Source organism: Rhinolophus hipposideros, assembly GCF_964194185.1.
Source record: "Rhinolophus hipposideros genome assembly, chromosome: 18".
Classification (NCBI taxonomy): domain Eukaryota; kingdom Metazoa; phylum Chordata; class Mammalia; order Chiroptera; family Rhinolophidae; genus Rhinolophus; species Rhinolophus hipposideros.
The window spans coordinates 51,457,187-51,476,913 of NC_138064.1; the positions used below are offsets into that span (position 1 = coordinate 51,457,187).

A 19,727-nucleotide genomic window follows, 5' to 3' on the forward strand; every position below is an offset into this window, starting at 1 on the left:
ACTAGATTGAAAGACAATGACTTGGAGCTGATGAGCCCTGGCGAAATTTTCCCCAATATTTCCCAATAAAAAATGTAAAAAAAAGACATAAATTTGTTATACCTATCTATCTATCTATCTATCTATCTATCTATCTATCTATCTATCTATCTACTATTTAAAAAATTAATGACAGAAAACTTCCCTAATCTGGTGAAGAAAATAGATACCGTGTTTCCCTGAAAATAAGACCTAGCCGGACCACCAGCTCTAATGTGTCTTTTGGAGCAAAGATTAATATAAGACCCGGTATTATTTTAATATAAGACTGGGTATAATATAATACAATATAATATAATATAATATAATATAATATAATATAATATAATATAATACCAGATTAATATAATATAATATAAAATATAAAAGAGTCTTATATTAATTTTTGCTCCAAAAGATGCTTTAGAGCTGATATTCCAGCTAGGTCCTATTTTTGTGGAAACATGGTGCGGAAGCCCAGAAAGTGCAGAGAATACCAAACAAGATGAACCAAAACAGGCTCAAACCAAGACACATCGTAATTAAAGCACTAAAGGTTAAAGACAAAGATAGAATCTTAAAAGCAGCAAGGGAAAAGCTGTTAGTTTTCTACAAGGGAACTTCTGTAAGATTGTCAGCTGATTTCTCAACAGAAACTTTGCGGGCCAGAAGGGAATGACAGGAAATATAAAAAGTGATGAAAAGCAAGCACCTACAACCATGATTACTCTACCCAGCAGAGCTATCATTTAGAATCGAAGAACAAATAAAGAGCTTCTCAGACACGAAAAAGCTGAAGGAGTTCATCACCACGAAAGCAGAATTACAAGGAATCTTAGAGATACTTCTTTAAGGCAAAAAAGGTTAAAGACAAAGACAGAATCTTAAAAGCAGCAAGGGAAAAGCTGTTAGTTATCTACAAGGGAACTTTTGTAAGATTGTCAGCTGATTTTTCAACAGAAACTTTGCGGGCCAGAAGGGAATGACGGGAAATACACAAAGTGATAAAAAGCAAGGACCTACAACCATGATTACTCTACCCAGCAGAGCTATCATTTAGAATCGAAGGACAAATAAAGAGCTTCTCAGACACGAAAAAGCTGAAGGAGTTCATCACCACGAAAGCAGAATTACAAGGAATCTTAGAGACTTCTTAAGGCAAAAAAATCCCCAAACGAAAAATTAAAAATATTATAATATTTGCTCTTTTTTTTGAAAAAAAGAGCAATAACTATGTATCTATCAATAATTACTTTCAATACAAATGGATTAAATGCTCCAATCAAAACATAGGGTGTCTGAATGGATAAGAAAACAAGACCCTTACATATGCCGCCTAGAGGAGACTCATTTCAGATTGAAAGACACACACAGATTAAAGGTAAAGGGATATGGAAAAGGAACTTCATGAAAATGGAAACAAACAAACAAATAAAGCTGAGGTAGCAATACTTCTACCAGACAGAATAGGCTTTAAAACAAAGGCTATAGAAGAGAAAAAGAAGGACCCAATAATCTCACTTCGGAGGATTTATCCCAAGAAACCCAAAACAATGCTTTGAGGGGACGTGTATATCCATATGTTCATTGCAGCTTTGTTTACAATGGCCAAGATGTGGAGGCAGCCTGGGTATCCATGGATGGATGAATGGATAAAGAGTAGGTGGTACATATATACAATGGAATATTGCTCGGCCAGGGAAGGGAATGGGTTCTTGTCATCTGCGGTGGCATGGATGGTCTTGAGGGAACTGTGCTGGGTGGAGTATGTCAGACAGAGAGACAGATGCAATGTGATTTCACTTATATGTGGAATTTAAAGAACAAAATAAACAAACAAAACAGAAACAAACTCAAAGATACAGAGAATAAACTGATGGTCACCAGATGGGAGGGGTGTTGGGGGGATGTGTGAAAAGGGAAAGGGATTAAGAAGTACAAATTGGTGTTACACAGTAGTCATGGGGATGTAGGGTATAGTGTAAGGAATATAGTCAATAATATTATAATAACTACATATGGTGTCAGATGGGGACTAGATTTATCAGGGTGATAGATGGGAGGAGGGTTGCAGGGCAGGGTGAAAAAGGTGACGAGATTAAAAAGCACAAATTGGTATTAGGTTGATGCTAAAGTAATTGTGGTTTTTGCAATTATTTTTAACCAGTTAAACCGCAATTACTTTTGCACCAGCCTAATAGTTACAAAATCATCACGGGAATGTAAAACATAGAGAATATAGTCAATAACATGGTAGGAACAATGTATAGTGCCAGGTGGGTATTAGACTAGCCAGGGGAAATCACTTCTTAAACTGTATAAATGTCTAACCACTATGCTGTACACCGGAAATATAAAATAATATTGAATGTCAAAATAAATAAAGTATAAAAAGTAGTATTAAAGTGCATTCTGTATTGTAACCTATTTGTCAGAAACCATGTTCTATTTAACTGTCATTTGTAGGTAATTACTGGTAATTACAAAACAAGGTATAATTTACTGGGTGCTTCCTGTGTGCTAGGCACTGAATACTTTGCTATCAAATCCTGGAGACAACTCTAAGAGGTAGGTATCATTATCCCTATATTTACAGGAAGTGCCTGGGCTAGGTTGCCAGAGATCTTGATCATGACTCCAAAGCCAGTACCTTATCACAGTGCTATAAAGATACCAAAATTACAGGCTCAAAAATGCACACATGGCATGGTCCGTGTAAACTGCTGTTGCAGGTAGGGTTGCCCTAGAACCAGACTCCAGGATGAGGATTTGAATGCAGGAATTTTATGGTGAGGGCTCTTGGGTTCATTCAACATATATAAGAGAGTAAACAAAGCCGGACAAGGCATTTGGAGAAGCTGGGCTGTGGTTCAGTCACAACTAAAGCTCCAGTTGACCCTACAGGTCTTACACAGTTGTCCTGAATTGGGGTGAGGGCCTTTGTTTCTCCAAAGACCAGTCATTGAATGTACACTGCTGCCCTGGGGCCGGTGGTATAACTTTGAGTAAGGGAACTCTCTTTCGCTGAAGGCTGAGAGCAGTTGCTGAACGGAGGGACCTAGCTAGGAGCTCTCAATTGCCAACACTGCCAGAAGCTGGAGAAAACGTGTCTCAGTCCTCAAGGGGGCAGGGGATCTGAGTGGCACTCACATCTCAACTATGGTGACTCTATTTTCTGATCCCCAACTTAGGATATGGTTCTGAGTCCCTGTTTATGTATGGGCTTGTAAGTTACAGAAATCATGCAGCTTTAATGCCAAAGAAATCAAACAAATAAAATTGAAGGGGTAAAAACTACAAATACTGCTTTGATTTATGTGTAGGAAATGAGGAATATCTGTTTCATCTTTCAGTTTCTCTTTTCGCCTCTTTCTGTTTCTCTGGTTCTTTCTCTGTCTCTGTCCCTTTTCTGTTTCATATCCTCTGTGACACACACACACACACACACACACACACACACACACACACACTAATATGATGACTCTGAACAAGACCTGAAAACTCTGATAGCAAAGGGAAACAGAAGAAAGAGAATAATTTGAAACACAGGAACAGGTAATTATTATGGAAGTGGATATTGCCATTTCTGAATAATTCTGCTAATGATAATATATATATATCTTCTAAATGAAAGATGTTACAAAGGATGAATACACTTTATTAGAGTTCTCCATCCTCAGTAATTTGTTTTATCCTCAATCTTTCTGGACAGATTTTATTTGCCAAACCATATTAAAAAATATAATGGCCTCAGGATGGTTCTTGCCTAAAAATAAGACGACAACAACAAAAAGGCACAAATATTTATACTATTGATTGTGAACAGGAAGTTCTGCTTTATTTTCTATTTTATAATGAGAACAATCAAAATGGTCTTTAAAATTTAAAATCAAAATTATTTATTATTTGTTATTATCTATTTACCCATTATGTAGAAGCCTCTAAAAAACTAGAAAAGCAACAACTAGCAAGAATGGTTTATTAGGGCATGAATTTGAAATAGATCCCCAGGGGATAACAAATCCAGCTTACATTATGGGAAAATGTGAAGAATCATTAATTGATATTATGCTGCCTTGCTATTCTATTAACAAATGCAAAAATAAATTCTCTAGTCACCATTCTCATTTTAACATGAGCAGCAAGATATTATTGCAGAAGCTAGAGTTCAAAAAGTTAATGATAAACCTGAATCAAGAATAATTTCAAAAGTACTCAAACAACAAAAGGCAGTGGAGAGTGAAAATTCAAATGAAGCAGGACATTATCTGATTAGAAATCCATTGTCATTGTCCTCCACCAAAAATGGCCCACAAATTGCTGATACAGTCTATGACCTCTATAGTAGGATTAAATTTGTATCAAAGTTGGTGGCTCAGCATTTCCTCTCTCCTTTCTTTTTAAAATCCCACACTACAGAAAGGCAAGGGTAACACATTTCACTGTTAAGTATGATTTGAGCCTGCTGGAAGACTGCCCATTCAAAAGTGTCACCCTGAGAGAGATCTGGTCAAGATGGCAGAATAGGTAAAAAATGTGCTTACCTCCTCTCATGACCACATCAAAATTACAACTAACCATAAAACAACCATCGTTGAGAATTGCCTGAAGTCTAGCTGAACAACTGGACTTCTACAGTCCAGCCCTACCACTAATGACATATAAAAGGGGCCACCTAGAGATTTGTAGGAAGGGTGGAGACACAGGACAGGCTGGTCCACACCTCCATGTGACCATTAAAAATCGGGAGGGATATCTCAGCTGTGGAGGTCCACCCCCTCTCTGGAGGAGTGAGGGGTCCCAGCCCCACATGCGGCTCCCCAGCCCAGGGTTTCAGTGCTGGGGAAAGAAGTCCCCACAACTTAGGCTATGAAAACCAGTGGAGATTGTGGCTGTGAGAGACACAGGGAAGCTGCGGAACCAGGTATTCCTCTTAAAGGGCCCACGCATGGACTTCCTCACTGATGCACTCACTGACTCTGAACTCCAGCACTGGGACAACAGCTCAAAAGGCACCAGGGACATAAAGAGGAGAAACTGAACTGTCTGGATTCATGGCGAGGGATGGAGGGGCAGTTTTCTACCTGGGGGAAAGCTGGCAGTAGCCATTGTTTCTTTGTTGAGGCCTCCCGTCTCCTGGTGTGCAGATGCAGGCGGGGATCATATCTGAGTGTCCATCAACCAGGCTAACACTGTTGATTCACTCTGATTCCCTGAGACCCTGCCCTACCCAACTTTCAGGCCCATCTAAAGCGCTTCTAGTGGCTTTTCCGTATAAACAGTCTGCCTTGGCTCATACTGCAGACTTGCCTAAAATCTCTCAAAGTTCACAAAACCCAAACAAGTAGCATCTGGCTTTAGCATGTCCTGTACCTCTGGCTGAGCAGCCCTAAGCTCAGCACTAGTGATAGCTGGCTCAGTTAGAGGTTCAGCCTCTCGAGGCACCTCCAAACCCAACACAGGTTTGGAGCACAAAGCATCTGCAGATTGCTTTGTGGCTCCTGCCAGGTGACTGTAGGCAGGGCACAGGCTACATCTGTACTTGGCCTGTGGTGGACCCCTACAAGAAAGCCACAAAGCTGGCATGCCCAATGGCCAGCTTTGGACCAAGCTGGAACATCACCCAGCTGCCTCCAGAACAACACACCCAAAGGGCAGACTGAGCAGGCACTAGTGTCCTGCTAAAGTGAATCCTGCCCTGCACAACAACTCCTCCACTTAGTCAAGGCCAGTCCTCACAACCAATCAGCTGGAGGGTCAATCCCTTCCATTGACATGTGAACAGCAACCAAGGCTCAACTACAACATGAGGGCACACACAATCCACACAAGGGACACGCACGTAGTATCTGGCTCAAACAACCAGGAAGACTGTGTCACAAAGCCCCACAGCATACCTACTACAATAGGCCACTCTATAAGAACAGGAAACATAGCAGCCCTATCTAATACATAGAAACTCACACAGGGAGACAGTCGAATGGGGAGACAAAGAAACATGCTCCAAATGAAACCACAGGATAAAACTCCAGAAAAAGAACTATACAAAATGGATACAAGTAATCTACCAGACACAGAGTTTCAAACAATGGTCATAAGGATGCTCAGTGATCTCAGAGAGAATGTCAGCAAAGAAAGAGGAAACATAAAAATGGAGATAGAAGGAATAAAAAAGAACCAGTCAGAAATAAAGAATACGATAATGGAAATGAAGAATACATTACAGAGAATCAACTGTTGAGGATCCAACCAGTAATTTAGAAGGTAAGGTAACAGAAAATACCTAATCAGAATAGCAAAAACAAGCAAACAAAAAGAATCCAAAAAAATTAGGATAGTTTAAGGCGCCTCTGGGACAACATCAAATGTACCAACATTCGCATCATAGGGCTACCAGAAGGAGAAGAAAGAAAGCCACAAATTGAAAACCTATTTGAAGAAATAATGACAGAAAACATCCCTAACCTGGTGAAGGAAATAAATGTACAAGCTCAGGAAGCACAGAGTCCCAACTAAAATGAACCTAAAGAGGCCCACACCAACACACATCATAATTAAGCCATGAAAGGTTAAAAACAAAGAAAGAGTCTTAAAAGTAGCAAGGGAAAAGCTGTTAATTGCCTACAAGGGAGCTTCTGTAAGACTGTCAGCTGATTTCTCAACAGAAACTTTGCAGGCCAGAAGGGATTGGCATAAAATATTCAAAATGATGAAAAGTAAGGACCTACAACCAAGATTACTCTACCCAGCAGAGCTATCATTTAGAATCAAAGGACAAATAAAGAGCTTCCCAGACACAAAAAGGAGTTCATTATCACCAAACCAGCATTACATGGAATCTTTGAGAAACTTCTTTAAGACAAATATATATATTTGAACTTCATGAAAATGGAAACAAACAAACAAACAAACAAATAAAGCTGAGGTAGCAATACTTCTACCAGACAGAATAGGCTTTAAAACAAAGGCTATAGAAGAGAAGAAGAAGGACCCAGTAATCTCACTTTAGAGGATTTATCCCAAGAATCCCAAAACAATTACTTTGAGGGGACATGTGCACCCATATGTTCACTGCAGCATTGTTTACAACAGCCAAGATGTGGAGGCAGCCTGGGTATCCATGGATGGATGAATAGATAAAGAGGAGTGGGTACATATATACAGTGGAATATTGCTCAGCCAGGGAATGGAATGGGTTCTTGCCATTTGCAGCAGCATAGATGGACCTGGAGTGTATTGTGCTGAGTGGCATATGTCTGACAGAGAGAGACAGGTGCAATGTTATTTTGCTTATGTGTGGAATCTAAAGAACAAAATCAACAAAACAGAAACAAGCTCATAGATACAGAGACCATTTTGATGGTTGCCAGATGAGAGGCGGATGAGGGGTGAGTGAGAAAGGTGAAGGGATTAATAAGTACTAATTGGTTGTTACAAAGTAGTCATGGGGCTGTAAGGTATAGCATAAGGAGTCAGTAATATTGTTATATCTATGTATGGTATCAGATGGGTACTAGATTTATTGGGGTGATAGATGGGAGGGGGTTGGGTAGCAGGGTGAAAGGTGAAGGGATTAAGAAGTACAATTGGTAGTTACAAAATATCATGGGGATGTAAAGTAAAGCACAGGGAATATAGTCAACAATATGATAATTACTATGTATAGTGCCAGGTGAGTACTAGACTAGTCAGGGGGATCATTCTTAAATTATATAAATGTCTAACCACTATGCTCTACACCTGAAATTAATATAAAATAATATTGAATGTCAACTTTAATTGAAAAATTAAACTGGGGGGAAAGATGAAGGGGAATAAGAGGTTCAAATCTCCAGGTATAAAACAACTAAGCCATGGGGATGTAATGTACAGCATGGGGAATAGTTAATAATACTGTGATAGCGTGGGATGGTGTCTGATGTTGCTGGACTTATCATGGTGATCACTTCTTTAGGTATAGAAATGTTGAATACGGTGTTGCATCCCTGAAACTAATATAATAGTGTATGTTAGCTATATTTTAATAAAAGCATTTTTTAAAAAAGAGGAAAAAAATACCAGGAAAAAAGTATCATCCTGGCAACTGACCTATGGGTTCTACTTTCTAATAGGACGTTCCCTGAAATAAGTCTTGTCCAGCAGAATTTTGTGTTCTAACCACAGGGTGGGAGGGCAGTTTTGAATACTTTTAAGTGACAACTCCAAAGGCAACACAAACTCTCTCCATTGCTTTGTTATATGGTGGTACTTTAAACACTCACCCTGGAAACTGAGCAGCCACCCAACATGGTTGCATTCTGTCCTTTGCCCACTGTCAGATGATTGAGAAGACACTACCACCAAGCCAAACAGTGGTGAATGCCAACTTGCCCTCTGCTAGCCATCCTCCGTCTTGTGTTCACTGATGGCAGTAGCTTCCATATCTGTCTGTCCCTGTTCACGTCTTCATTCTGGCCAGTGTGACCAGTGATGCAGAGGGCAAACTTGTACGACAATGTCTCCGCAAAGCTCTCACACCTGACCATATGAAGGTGGCTCACCTGGCTTCCACATCCATGATATGCTGTTTCCACGGCCACTTTCACAAACACAAACTGTCCAGGGTGTCATGTTTTGCAGACATCATATTATTATAGTATGTGTCTATCATACAGAGAATACAAGACAGGGAAAGAGACACAGAGACAGATACGGAAAAGGCAGAAAAACCGCTCTCCCCACTCCAACCAACCCCAACCAAAAAAAAGAAAGAAAACAAAAAAGAGACCAAAACAGGAGACATATTTCTTGTGTCTTACATAGAAACTAATGAAAATTCCTTTTGTTATTGGAAGCTTTTGGGATGAGTGAATCACGTGTTGTACACACACCCTGACGATTTACAGTCCACTGGTTTCATAGCAATGACTGACCGTTCTGTGAATTTCAGAGATCAATTCATTGTCCTTGGGACGACCTACAACTTGCATGCATGTGCCATCATTCTAAATTACACCAACTCAGCATTTACATAAATTCATTTTCTATACATAAAGTTCATAGAGTATTGCAATGTATTTGATCAAATCAGAAAGAACTTGTGTTTAAAAAGTGTTGGTTTTATAATAACCGATGGTGTCTTTTTTCATCTGTAAAAGTTATCTTTTATTTAAAAAGGGAAAATAAAACTGAAAAAAAAAAATCACATAGGATGTTTCAGGAAACTGGGTTATGTGGCCAGTAGTTGCATTGGTAGTGAATGTGCCTAATCCATTGTTATGGAAAATATCTACTAGGGGAAAATGGCTTAAAAATGAATGTTGACATGATTGTACTTTTTCAACTAAATTTTAAACATAGGTGGTTTGGATTCTCTCTCAACCCTTAATTTCAATAGTGGAACCAGTACAGATAAATAAAAGATGCCAAAATCAAAATCCATGTTAAAAAATTAAAACTTATAAAAATTAAAAATCACACCGGGTTGACGTCATCAAAATGGTGGTGTGAGGTGAGCCTCTGTAAAGCTCCTCTGGAATTTACAACTAATCGAACAACAATAACTCCACAAAGGACTCCCTGCACAGCAGACAGGCGAGACGAACAGGCCCACTACTGAATTCACCTCAAGGTGGGAGAATCGGGCGTGCGGGGAAGGAGGGAAGAGAAAAGTGCGGAGACGGAGCAGCGTGGGCACAGGACACAGACCTGGCTCAGTGCTCCGAGCTCGCGGCATCCCGGATCTTCCGCAGCTGCGGGAGAGGGAAGGACTCGGAATGCTAGGGCTCCGCTTATGGCCCACAGGGCTGAGGGGGCAGCATATAACACGGCTGAACCCAACGCTCACTCACGGCAGAGACCTCGGAGAAACGACTGAGGGAAGAGGGCTGAAAACGGTGGTTTAAGCCCTCACTGCCGAGCAGAGAACAGAAGCCTTAGGCACTGAGACTAGCCGCCCCCTCCCTACCCTCCCAGAGCTCACCCCCACCTGCCCGGTGCTAGAAGCGGAACAGTAGCAGTGTCAGATCAAAAGAACAGAATATTCACTGTTCTGAGAACTGTGGACCGCAGACACAGATTCGCAGCTCAACTAGTTCCGGCAAAGGGGAGGGAGCTGTGGAAGTGGGACCGGCTGTGGTGGTGGTCGCCGCCATTTCTCTGGGCCACCTTTCACAACTCACCCCGCCCCGGGCCCCACCTAACTGGGCATATCCCTGCAAAAGTAAACAGAACTGATGAAACATACTGGCTCTGAATCTGGGGCAGGAAAACCTTTGGAACTTCAAAGCTCTCCCCATACCCACACGGACACTGCACCCTGTGACCCAGATGAACTCTTAACAAAGGAGAAGCCCGTTTCCCAGGGAATCCCCCATTGTGTGAGAAGCTGGAATAGGGCAGAGAAAACATAGCACTACCGTGTGAGAGAGAAAAAAAAGGGTACAGTTGGAGAGAAAATAAAACATTCTACCAACAAGTACTGGAAAACAAAAAAAGAACTTCCTGTCAACCTGTTGTAGAAGCCACTCCTGTAGATGTCTAGGAAGAGAAATAATAAATCAGTAATTGCTATGAATAACCAAGGCAACAAGACAGCTCAGAAAGAAAGTAAAAGTCTCCAGAAAAGGAACTTAAAGACATGGAAATATGTGACTTAAATGACAGAGAATTCAAGACTGCAGTTCTGAAAAAATTCAACAGGATGCAAGAAAACACAGAAAGGCAGTTTAATGAACTCAGAAACACAAAGAAAGAACAACATGAGCATTTTACCAAAGAGATTGAAATTTTTAAAAACAACCAAATAGAATTTCTGGAGATTAAGAACTCAATAGAAGAAATTAAGAATGAAATAACCAGCTTAGGTAGTAGAGTTGACCAGATGGAGGGAAGAATCAGTGACATCGAAGATAGAAACCTGGAAATTACACAGATGGAAGAAGAAAGAGACGTGAGACTTAAAAGAAATGAAAGAAATCTACAAGAACTTTCTGACTCCATCAGAAAGAGCAATATAAGAATAATGGGCATACTGGTAGGAGAAAAAAGATTGTTGATGAGAACTTCCCAAACTTGTGGACAGAACTGGATCCTCGAATCCAAGAAGCATATAGAACACCTAATTATCTCAACCCCAACAGGCCTTCTCCAAGGTACATTGTATTGAAGCTGTCTAAAATCAACGACAAAGAAAGAATCCTCAAGGCAGCCAGGGAAAAGAAGACGGTAACCTACAAAGGAAAGCCCATTAGATTATCATCAGATTTTTCAGCAGAAACTCTACAAGCCAGGAGGAAATGGAACCAAATATTCAAACTATTGAAAGAGAGAAATCATGAGCCAAGAATAATATACCCAGCAAAGATATCCTTTAGATATGAAGGAGGAATAAAGACCTTTCCAGACATCCAGAAGCTGAGGGAATTTTCTAATACACGACCTGCACTACAAGAAATATTAAAGGAGGCTATTCGACCACCATCAACAGGGACAATTTGTGACAAGCAAAACATAAAAAGCGGGAGGGTAAAGGCCTGAACGGGAATATCGGAATGGAGAAAGAAAGCATGCTGAAGGAAATGGAATACTCTAAATATCAAACTTTCTTTTACATAAACTTAAGGGTAACAACTCAAAAAAAATCCAGAACTGAAATATATACTGTAATAAAAGAAGAAACAGAGGGAAACATCATAGAATACCACCACACAGAAATAATAGACAACAACAAAAAGGCAAAGAAACAATGGACACACAGCCTTACCAGAAAACTAAAGATAGAATGACAGGAAATCCTCACGTATCAATAATTACCCTAAATGGAAATGGACTGAACTCACCAATAAAAAGGGACAGAGTAGCAGATAGGATCAAAAAACTAAACCCAACCATATGCTGTCTCCAAGAGACACAGCTCAGCTACAAGGACAAGCATAGACTCAAAGTGAAAGGGTGGAAATTGACACTCCAAGCGAATGGTACCCAGAGAAAATCAGGTGTAGCCATAATGATATCAGATGAAACAGACTTCAGGGTGAAAAAGATAATAAGAGACAAAGATGGACATTTCATAAAGGTAAAGGGAACTATACAACAAGAAGTCGTAACAGTCATCAATATTTATGCCCCCAATCAGGGAGCACCGAAATATACCAAGCAACTACTAACAGAACTAAAGGGAGAAATTGACCAAAACACAATTTTACTAGGGGACTTAAATACATCATTGACAGCTATGGATAGATCATCCAAACAGAAAATAAATAACGAAATAGCAGCCCTAAATGACATATTACATGAAATGGAGATAATTGACATGCATAGAGCACTTCATCCTAAAACATCAGACGATGCATTCTTTTCTAGTGTACATGGAACATTCTCAAGGATTGACCATACATTGGGACATAAAAATAAGCCTCAGCAAATTTAAGAATATTGAAATCATACCAAGCATATTTTCTGATCACAAGGCTTTGAAATTGGATATCAACTGCGAAAACAAAGCAGGAAAAAACACAAGCACACGGAGATTAAACAACATACTTTTAAAGAACGACAGGGTCAAAGAAGAAATTAGAGGAGAGATCAAAAGATACAAAGAAACAAATAACAATGAAAATACATCCTACCAAAAGTTTTGGGATGCAGCGAAAGCAGTTTTAAGAGGGAAATTTATATCATTGCAGGCCTATGTCAAGAAACAAGAAAAATCCCAAATAAATAACCTCATGTTACACCTTAAAGAACTAGAAAAAGAAGAAATGAAACCCAAGGTCAGCAGAAGAAAGGAAATAACAAAAATCAGAGCAGAACTAAATGAAATAGAGAACAAAAAGACAATAGAAAAAGTTAATGTGACAAAGAGCTGGCTCTTTGAAAAGATTAACAAAACTGACAAACCCTTGGCTAGCCTCACTAAGATAAAAAGAGAGAAGACACTAAAAAAATCAGAAATGAAAAAGGGGAAGTTATCACAGACACCACAGAAATACAAAGGACCATCCAAGAATACTATGAAGGACTATATGCCACCAAATTCAATAACCTAGAAGAAATGGACAAGTTCTTAGAAACATATAGCCTTCCAAGGCTGAACCATGAAGAACTGGAAAATCTAAACAGACCAATCACCAATAACGAAATTCAATCAGTCGTCCAAAACCTTCCCAAAAGCAAAAGTCCTGGACCAGATTGCTTCACTAGTGAAATCTACCAAATCTTCAAACAGGATCTAACACCAATCCTGCTCAAACTGTTCCAAAAAATTGAAGAAGAGACAGTACTCCCTTACTCATTTTATGTGGCCAACATTACCCTGATACCAAAACCTGGTAAGGACAACACAAAAAAAGAAAACTACAGACCAATATCTCTGATGAATACAGATGCAAGTATCCTAAACAAAATTCTAGCAAATCGAATACAACAATGCATTAAAAAGATTATTCATCACGACCAAGTGGGGTTCATCCCCGGGGCACAAGAATGGTTCAACATCCGCAAATCCATCAATGTGATACATCACATAAACAAAATAAAGGACAAAAATCATACAATTATATCAATTGATGCAGAAAAAGCATTTGACAAGATACAACATCCATTTATAATTAAAACACTTAATAAAATAGGTATAGAAGGAAAATACCTTAGCATAGTAAAGGCCATATATGACAAGCCCTCAGCTAATCTCATAATTAATGCTGAAAAACGGAAGCCCTTTGCTCTACGTTCAGGAACACGACAGGCCTGTCCCCTATCACCTCTCCTTTTCAACATAGTGTTGGAAGTCCTTGCCAGAGCAATCAGGCAAGAGAAAGAAACAAAAGACATACAAATTGGGAATGAAGAAGTTAAATTATCACTCTTTGCATTTTACATGATGCTATATATAGAAAACACTAAAGACTCCACCAAAACGCTGTTAGAAACAATCAACGAATACAGTAAAGTTCCTGGCTACAAAATCAACGTACAAAAGTCCATTGTATTCCTATATACTAACAATGAAATCTCAGAGAAAGAAATAGAAAAAACGATTCCCTTTGCAATTGCAACAAAAAGAATAAATACCTAGGAATAAACTTAACCAAGGATGTGAAGGATTTATATGCTGAAAATTATAAGACATTTTTGAAAGAAATTGAAGCAGACACAAAGAAATGGAAAGACATTCCATACTCATGGATTGGAAGAATCAACATAGTTAAAATGGCCATATTACCCAAAGCAATATACAGATTTAATGCAATCCCCATCAAAATCCAAATGGCATTTTTTAAAGAAATAGAACAAAAAATCATCAGATTTGTTTGGAACCACTAAAGACCCTGAATAGCCAAAGCAATCTTAAGAAAAAAGAACAATACTGGAGGTATCACACTCCCTGACTTTAGCTTGTACTACAGGGCTACAATAATCAAAACAGCATGGTATTGGCAGAAAAACAGACACATAGACCAATGGCTAAAAACATACAATGGAGGAAAGACAGCGTCTTCAATAAATGGTGCGGACAGAATTGGATAGCTACGTGCAAAAGAATGAAACTGGACTGCTATCTGTCACCATGAACCAAAATTAATTCAAAATGGATCAAAGATTTAAGCATAAGACCTGACATAATAAACTGCATAGAAGAAAACATAGGTACTAAACTTATGGACCTTGGGTTCAAAGAGCATTTTATGAATTTTACTCCAAAGGCAATGGAAGTAAAAGCTAAAATAAACAAATGGGAGTATATGAAAATTAAAAGCTTCTGCACAGCAAAAGAAACCATTGACAAAATAAAGAGGCAACCAACTAAATGGGAGAAGATTTTTTGCAAACAGTGCCTCCGATAAGGGGCTAACATCCAAAATATACAAGGAACTCATGAAACTCAACAACAGAAAAACAAACAACCCAATTGAAAAATGGGCAGAGGACCTGAAGAGACATTTCTCCTAAGAGGACATACAAATGTCAAATAGACCTATGAAAAAATGCTCAACATCACTAATCATCAGAGAAATGCAAATAAAAACCACAATGAGATATCACCTCACCCCAGTCAGAATGGCTATCATCAACAAGACAAATACAGTAAAGTTGCTGGCTACTTTACAACAAGTGTTGGAGAGGCTGTGGAGAAAAAGGAACCCTCATACACTGTTGGTGGGAATGCAGACTGGTGCAGCCGTTATGGAAGGCAGTGTGGAGTTTGCTAAAAAAATTACGAATAGAATTACCATGTGACCCAGCAATCCCTCTTCTGGGTATCTACCAAAAAAATCTGAAAACATTTATACATAAAGACACATGTGCTCCAATGTTCATTGCAGCTTTGTTTAAGGTGGCCAAGACATGGAAACAACCAAAATGCCCTTCGATAGATGAATGGATAAAGAAGTTGTGGTATATCTACACAATGGAATACTATTCGGCAGTAAGAAAAGATAATATAGGAACATTTGTGACAACATGGATGGATCGTGAGAGTATAATACTAAGCGAAATAAGTCAGACAGAAAAAGCAGAGAACCATATGATTTTACTGATATGTAGTATATAAACCAAAAACAACAAAAGAACAAGACAAACAAATGAGAAACAAAAACTCATAGACACAGACAATAGTTTAGTGGCAACCAGAGGGTAAGGGGGGTGGGGGGAGGGAGATGAGGGTAAAGGGGATCAAATATATGGTGATGGAATGAGAACTGACTCTGGGTGGTGAACACACAATGGGATTTATAGATGATGTAATACAGAATTGGACACCTGAAGTCTATGTAATTTTACTAACAATTGTCACCCCAATAAATTAAAAAAAAATCAAACCTTAATCAGAGTCTAAAGTATTAATGCAAAATCTGTTTGTGGAATGTAGAGTGACCAACCTAAGCAAATGCCATCCATGTGAACTGACTGACTTATTTCAATTTCCTATTTTAAGACAAATGATTAACTTCAACGTTCAATAAAGATTTGGAATAAGGAAAACAAAACATTGAAGTGAAAAAGGTAGCATGAGTTTCAGCAGACCAGGGTTCTGACTCTAGTTGCTGGCATTCAGTAAGTTACTTCATTTTGCTTCCCATTAATTCTCTTGTGTATAAAAATTGTACTGGTAAATTAGCTGATCTTTAAAGTTTCTGGAAAGATGGTTGAAGTGAACTATAAAAACGGAGCATTTTGTAATTTTTCCAACAGGTCTTAAGGAAAAAAGTCAGTAAGCTCATTAAGGCCATATTAATCTAACAAAATTCACTCAACATACTACTATTGTAAGTATTACTTGAATTTAAAATTTTTACCCATGAAATTCCCTCAGAGAAGGCTCTGAGTAATGTCTTTCAGTAATCTAACTTGGGTGGACTTGATCTCAAACAGCACAGCCTGTTATAACAGGCCCCTCATGATGTTCTGTTGATGCTGGGAAGCCCCAACGCGGGGACCCGAGCACCACCCCACTGAAGAGAGCAAGCAAGAAACTGCTCGGTCTTCCATAAGCAATGTTCAAATCCTGCACTAAGCAAAGAAACTGGGGAATTATAAGAAACAATGATTTATACAGAAAAACAACTGCACTTTGGAAAGCAAACCCCTTTCATTAAATAACTTCTGTAACTACTGTGAATTAAAATGGAGAATGATACTGGCTTATAAATCTTCTAAATTTTCGGGTTCATATTGTTTTTTAAATATTGGTTTTAATTTCCTTTCGTTAAACTAAATAAGTCACCACATTTGTTCCTGGGAAAAATCCTAATTTATTATGCCAAGAAAATACACCCAACAAGTATATATACAAATGAAATGGTAGGTAATATCAAAATGAAATGCAAATTGAGAATGTGGTGAGCTGTGTTTTAAGCATATGAATGAATACTATTGAAGGCTTAAGTATAAAATCAAATTTATGTTTTTAAAAAAATTTGTAACTACCGTGTTTCCCCAAAAATAAGATCTAGCTGGACCATCAGCTCTAATGCGTCTTTTGGAGCAAAAATTAATATAAGGCCCGGCTTATATTATATTATATTATATTATTATATTATATTATATTACATTATATTATACCCGGTCTTATATTAAAATAAGACGGGGTCTTATATTAACTTTTGCTCCAAAAGACGCATTAGAGCTGATGGTCCGGCTACGTCTTATTTTCAGGGAAACACTGTATTGCATGTAACTCCAAAATCAATGTTCCTAGCCTTAAACCTTCCCCTAATCTCCAGACTTACGCTTTCAGCTGCCTGGTAGACATTTCTACCTAAGTGTCCTATATATACCTCAAAGTCCTGTTCTCCCCAAGAATAAGTCATCTTTCCTCCTAAATTCCCTTCATGGCATCCTCATGCTCTCAGGTTCCCAAGTCAGACACCTGAGAATCCCAATTTCTAACATTTTTCTCACTTCTAATATCCAAACTATCACCAAATTTAGCACATTCTAGCTCTTTCTCATTTCTCTCTCTTTTTCTATTCCTCACTGCTTCTACCCTAATTGTAGCCCTCCCAACTCTTCCTCACATCACTGAAAAATGACTCTTCCTTTCTTCAGTCTTGCTCACCTCCAGCTCTTTCTCTACACTCTCTCCAGGATAACACACCTAAAATGCCAATGACTGCCAGCTAAAAACCCCTTACACACACACACACACACACACACACACACACAACTTATTACAACTTATTTCTTCCACATGTGGGTTTCATACCCCTATCCCACTGCTCCTGTCTGTAATGCCCTCCTCCACCCCATCCTGCTCTTTACTATGCTGACTCCTATTCATCTCTCAAGGGCCAAGCCAGGGATCACCTCCTCCAGGAAGACAGCTTCTATAGACACAACCCTCTGATAGCAGGCTGCATTGGACACCTTTTCCATCCCTTAAATGCACTGTTAATATAACTTATTGTATTGGAGTTGGTCATATGCATTTATGTGTCTCTCTTGCATATGACAGATATTCCTTGAAGGTAAGACTTGTCACCTTTGCCTCTTGAACTCCTAGCAAAGTTTACTGAATCAAATTAAAAATGAATCAAACTATGGAGGAAAACAAATTGGAGGGTATAAGAATATTTTGGAGGATTATAAATGTTTGAAAATAATAATTGTTTTTCTTACTTATACAAATAATGTTTCATGGATTTACAATGTGCTTTCACATAAGTTATATTGTTTGATCCTCAAAACTAACCTAAAAGGCAGAGTAAGGTAGAGATGAAGGCTGATAGAGACTCTAAATACAGTAGCGCGTCCCCCCTATCCACAGTTTCACTTTCCACAGTTTCAGTTTCCCATAATCAACTATGATCCAAAAATATTAAATGCAAAATTCCAGAAATAAACAATTCGTAAGTTTCAAATTTCACGTGGTTCTCAGTAGCATGACGAAATCTCAAGCCATCCCCATCAGTCTTTCCCAGGCCGTCAATTACCCTTTTGTCCAGCAAATCCATGTCCGTTAGTCACTTAGTAGCCATCTTGGTTATTAGACCGACTTTCACTGTATCTCAGTGCTTGTGTTCAAGTCACCCATTTTACTTAATAATGCCTCCAAAGTGCAAGAGTAGTGATGCAGGCAGTTCAGATACGCCAAAGAGAAGCCATATGGTGCTGTCTTTTAAAGAAAAGGTATGTTGTGTATAGGAAGTAACACAGTATATATCAGGTTTGGTACTATCTGTGGTTTTCGGTATCCACTGGGGGGGTCTTGGAATATATCTCCTGTAGATAAGGGGGGACTGCTGTATATGAGAAATTTCTCTGAGAAATGTTAACGATTTTTTAAAGGTGGGGTGTGGTTCTGTGTATGCATGTTCAAACCCAGTTTTCAAAGATCAGAGCTACAACTTCAAATAAATTTCTGTTTGATCAAAATAGCCAGTTGATTTCCTTCATAACTACTAAAAAATTCTCCTGAAAAACTATCAGTTCTTTATAGAGAATTTTCAATAACCTATTCCTCTATTCACTGTTTCCTAAGAACTATATTTTGGAAGACAGAATAGCTAATTTAGATTTCTAAAGACAAAAAGAGAACGGATTCACTCTCACCTTCAGAAGATCCATAGATCAGGAGCCTCCTGACAGTTCTCTGACTTTGGAAAGCGTCCTGTCCTCAGGACGATGCCAACAGCTGAGAGAAGTGTTGGTCCAAGTCTGCAGCAAACAGGGGAGGGGGCTGCGGCGGAAGAATGTCACAAAGATTCCTGTCAAGGAAACAAACACAAAACAGTGAAAATTGCTTTGTGTTAGTTAATTCTATTAGCCTAAGATTTCATCCTATTCTCCTACTCCAATGGACAAGGAGAACTTGATACGTATTAAATTCCATGATTAATTTGAACCAAGCATTACTGTACTTAAGGACATCAATGTCTAAGAAACTTTAAACAACTTAATGGCAACAGGTAATGAAAAAAAAGTAACATAATTCCAATTACACTTTGGTACAGAAGTCTGAATGACCCCCAATAGCAGGAAACAACTGTGCACACAAATCAAAAAGGAAAATAGGCACTTGATCTTATTCTACTCTCATACTCCATGGGAATACACTGTGCTTTACAATCACATCAACACACAGGCTGCAGCTGAGAAGAGTCTAATACAGACGGAAAAGAACAAACAATGAAGAACTAAGTATTTGATCAAGGTTGACGATGTCAGAGAAGAACTCGGCAATGCAATTACATTTTAGAGGTGGCTTTGAAGGCGGTGAGAAA

At 38.7% G+C, this 19,727-nt stretch overlaps 1 protein-coding gene across 36 annotated transcripts in view; it reads right to left on the reverse strand.

The window, feature by feature from the left end:
• The window catches only part of NRCAM (neuronal cell adhesion molecule), a 316,248-nt gene that overhangs the window by 231,876 nt on the left and 64,645 nt on the right, over nt 1–19,727 (reverse strand). For all 36 annotated transcript variants that reach the window (XM_081079610.1, XM_081079588.1, XM_081079607.1 and 33 more), the window contains exon 2: nt 19,057–19,211. The gene's annotated coding sequence lies outside the window, so the exon portion shown is untranslated. The remainder of the gene's footprint in view (nt 1–19,056; nt 19,212–19,727) is intronic.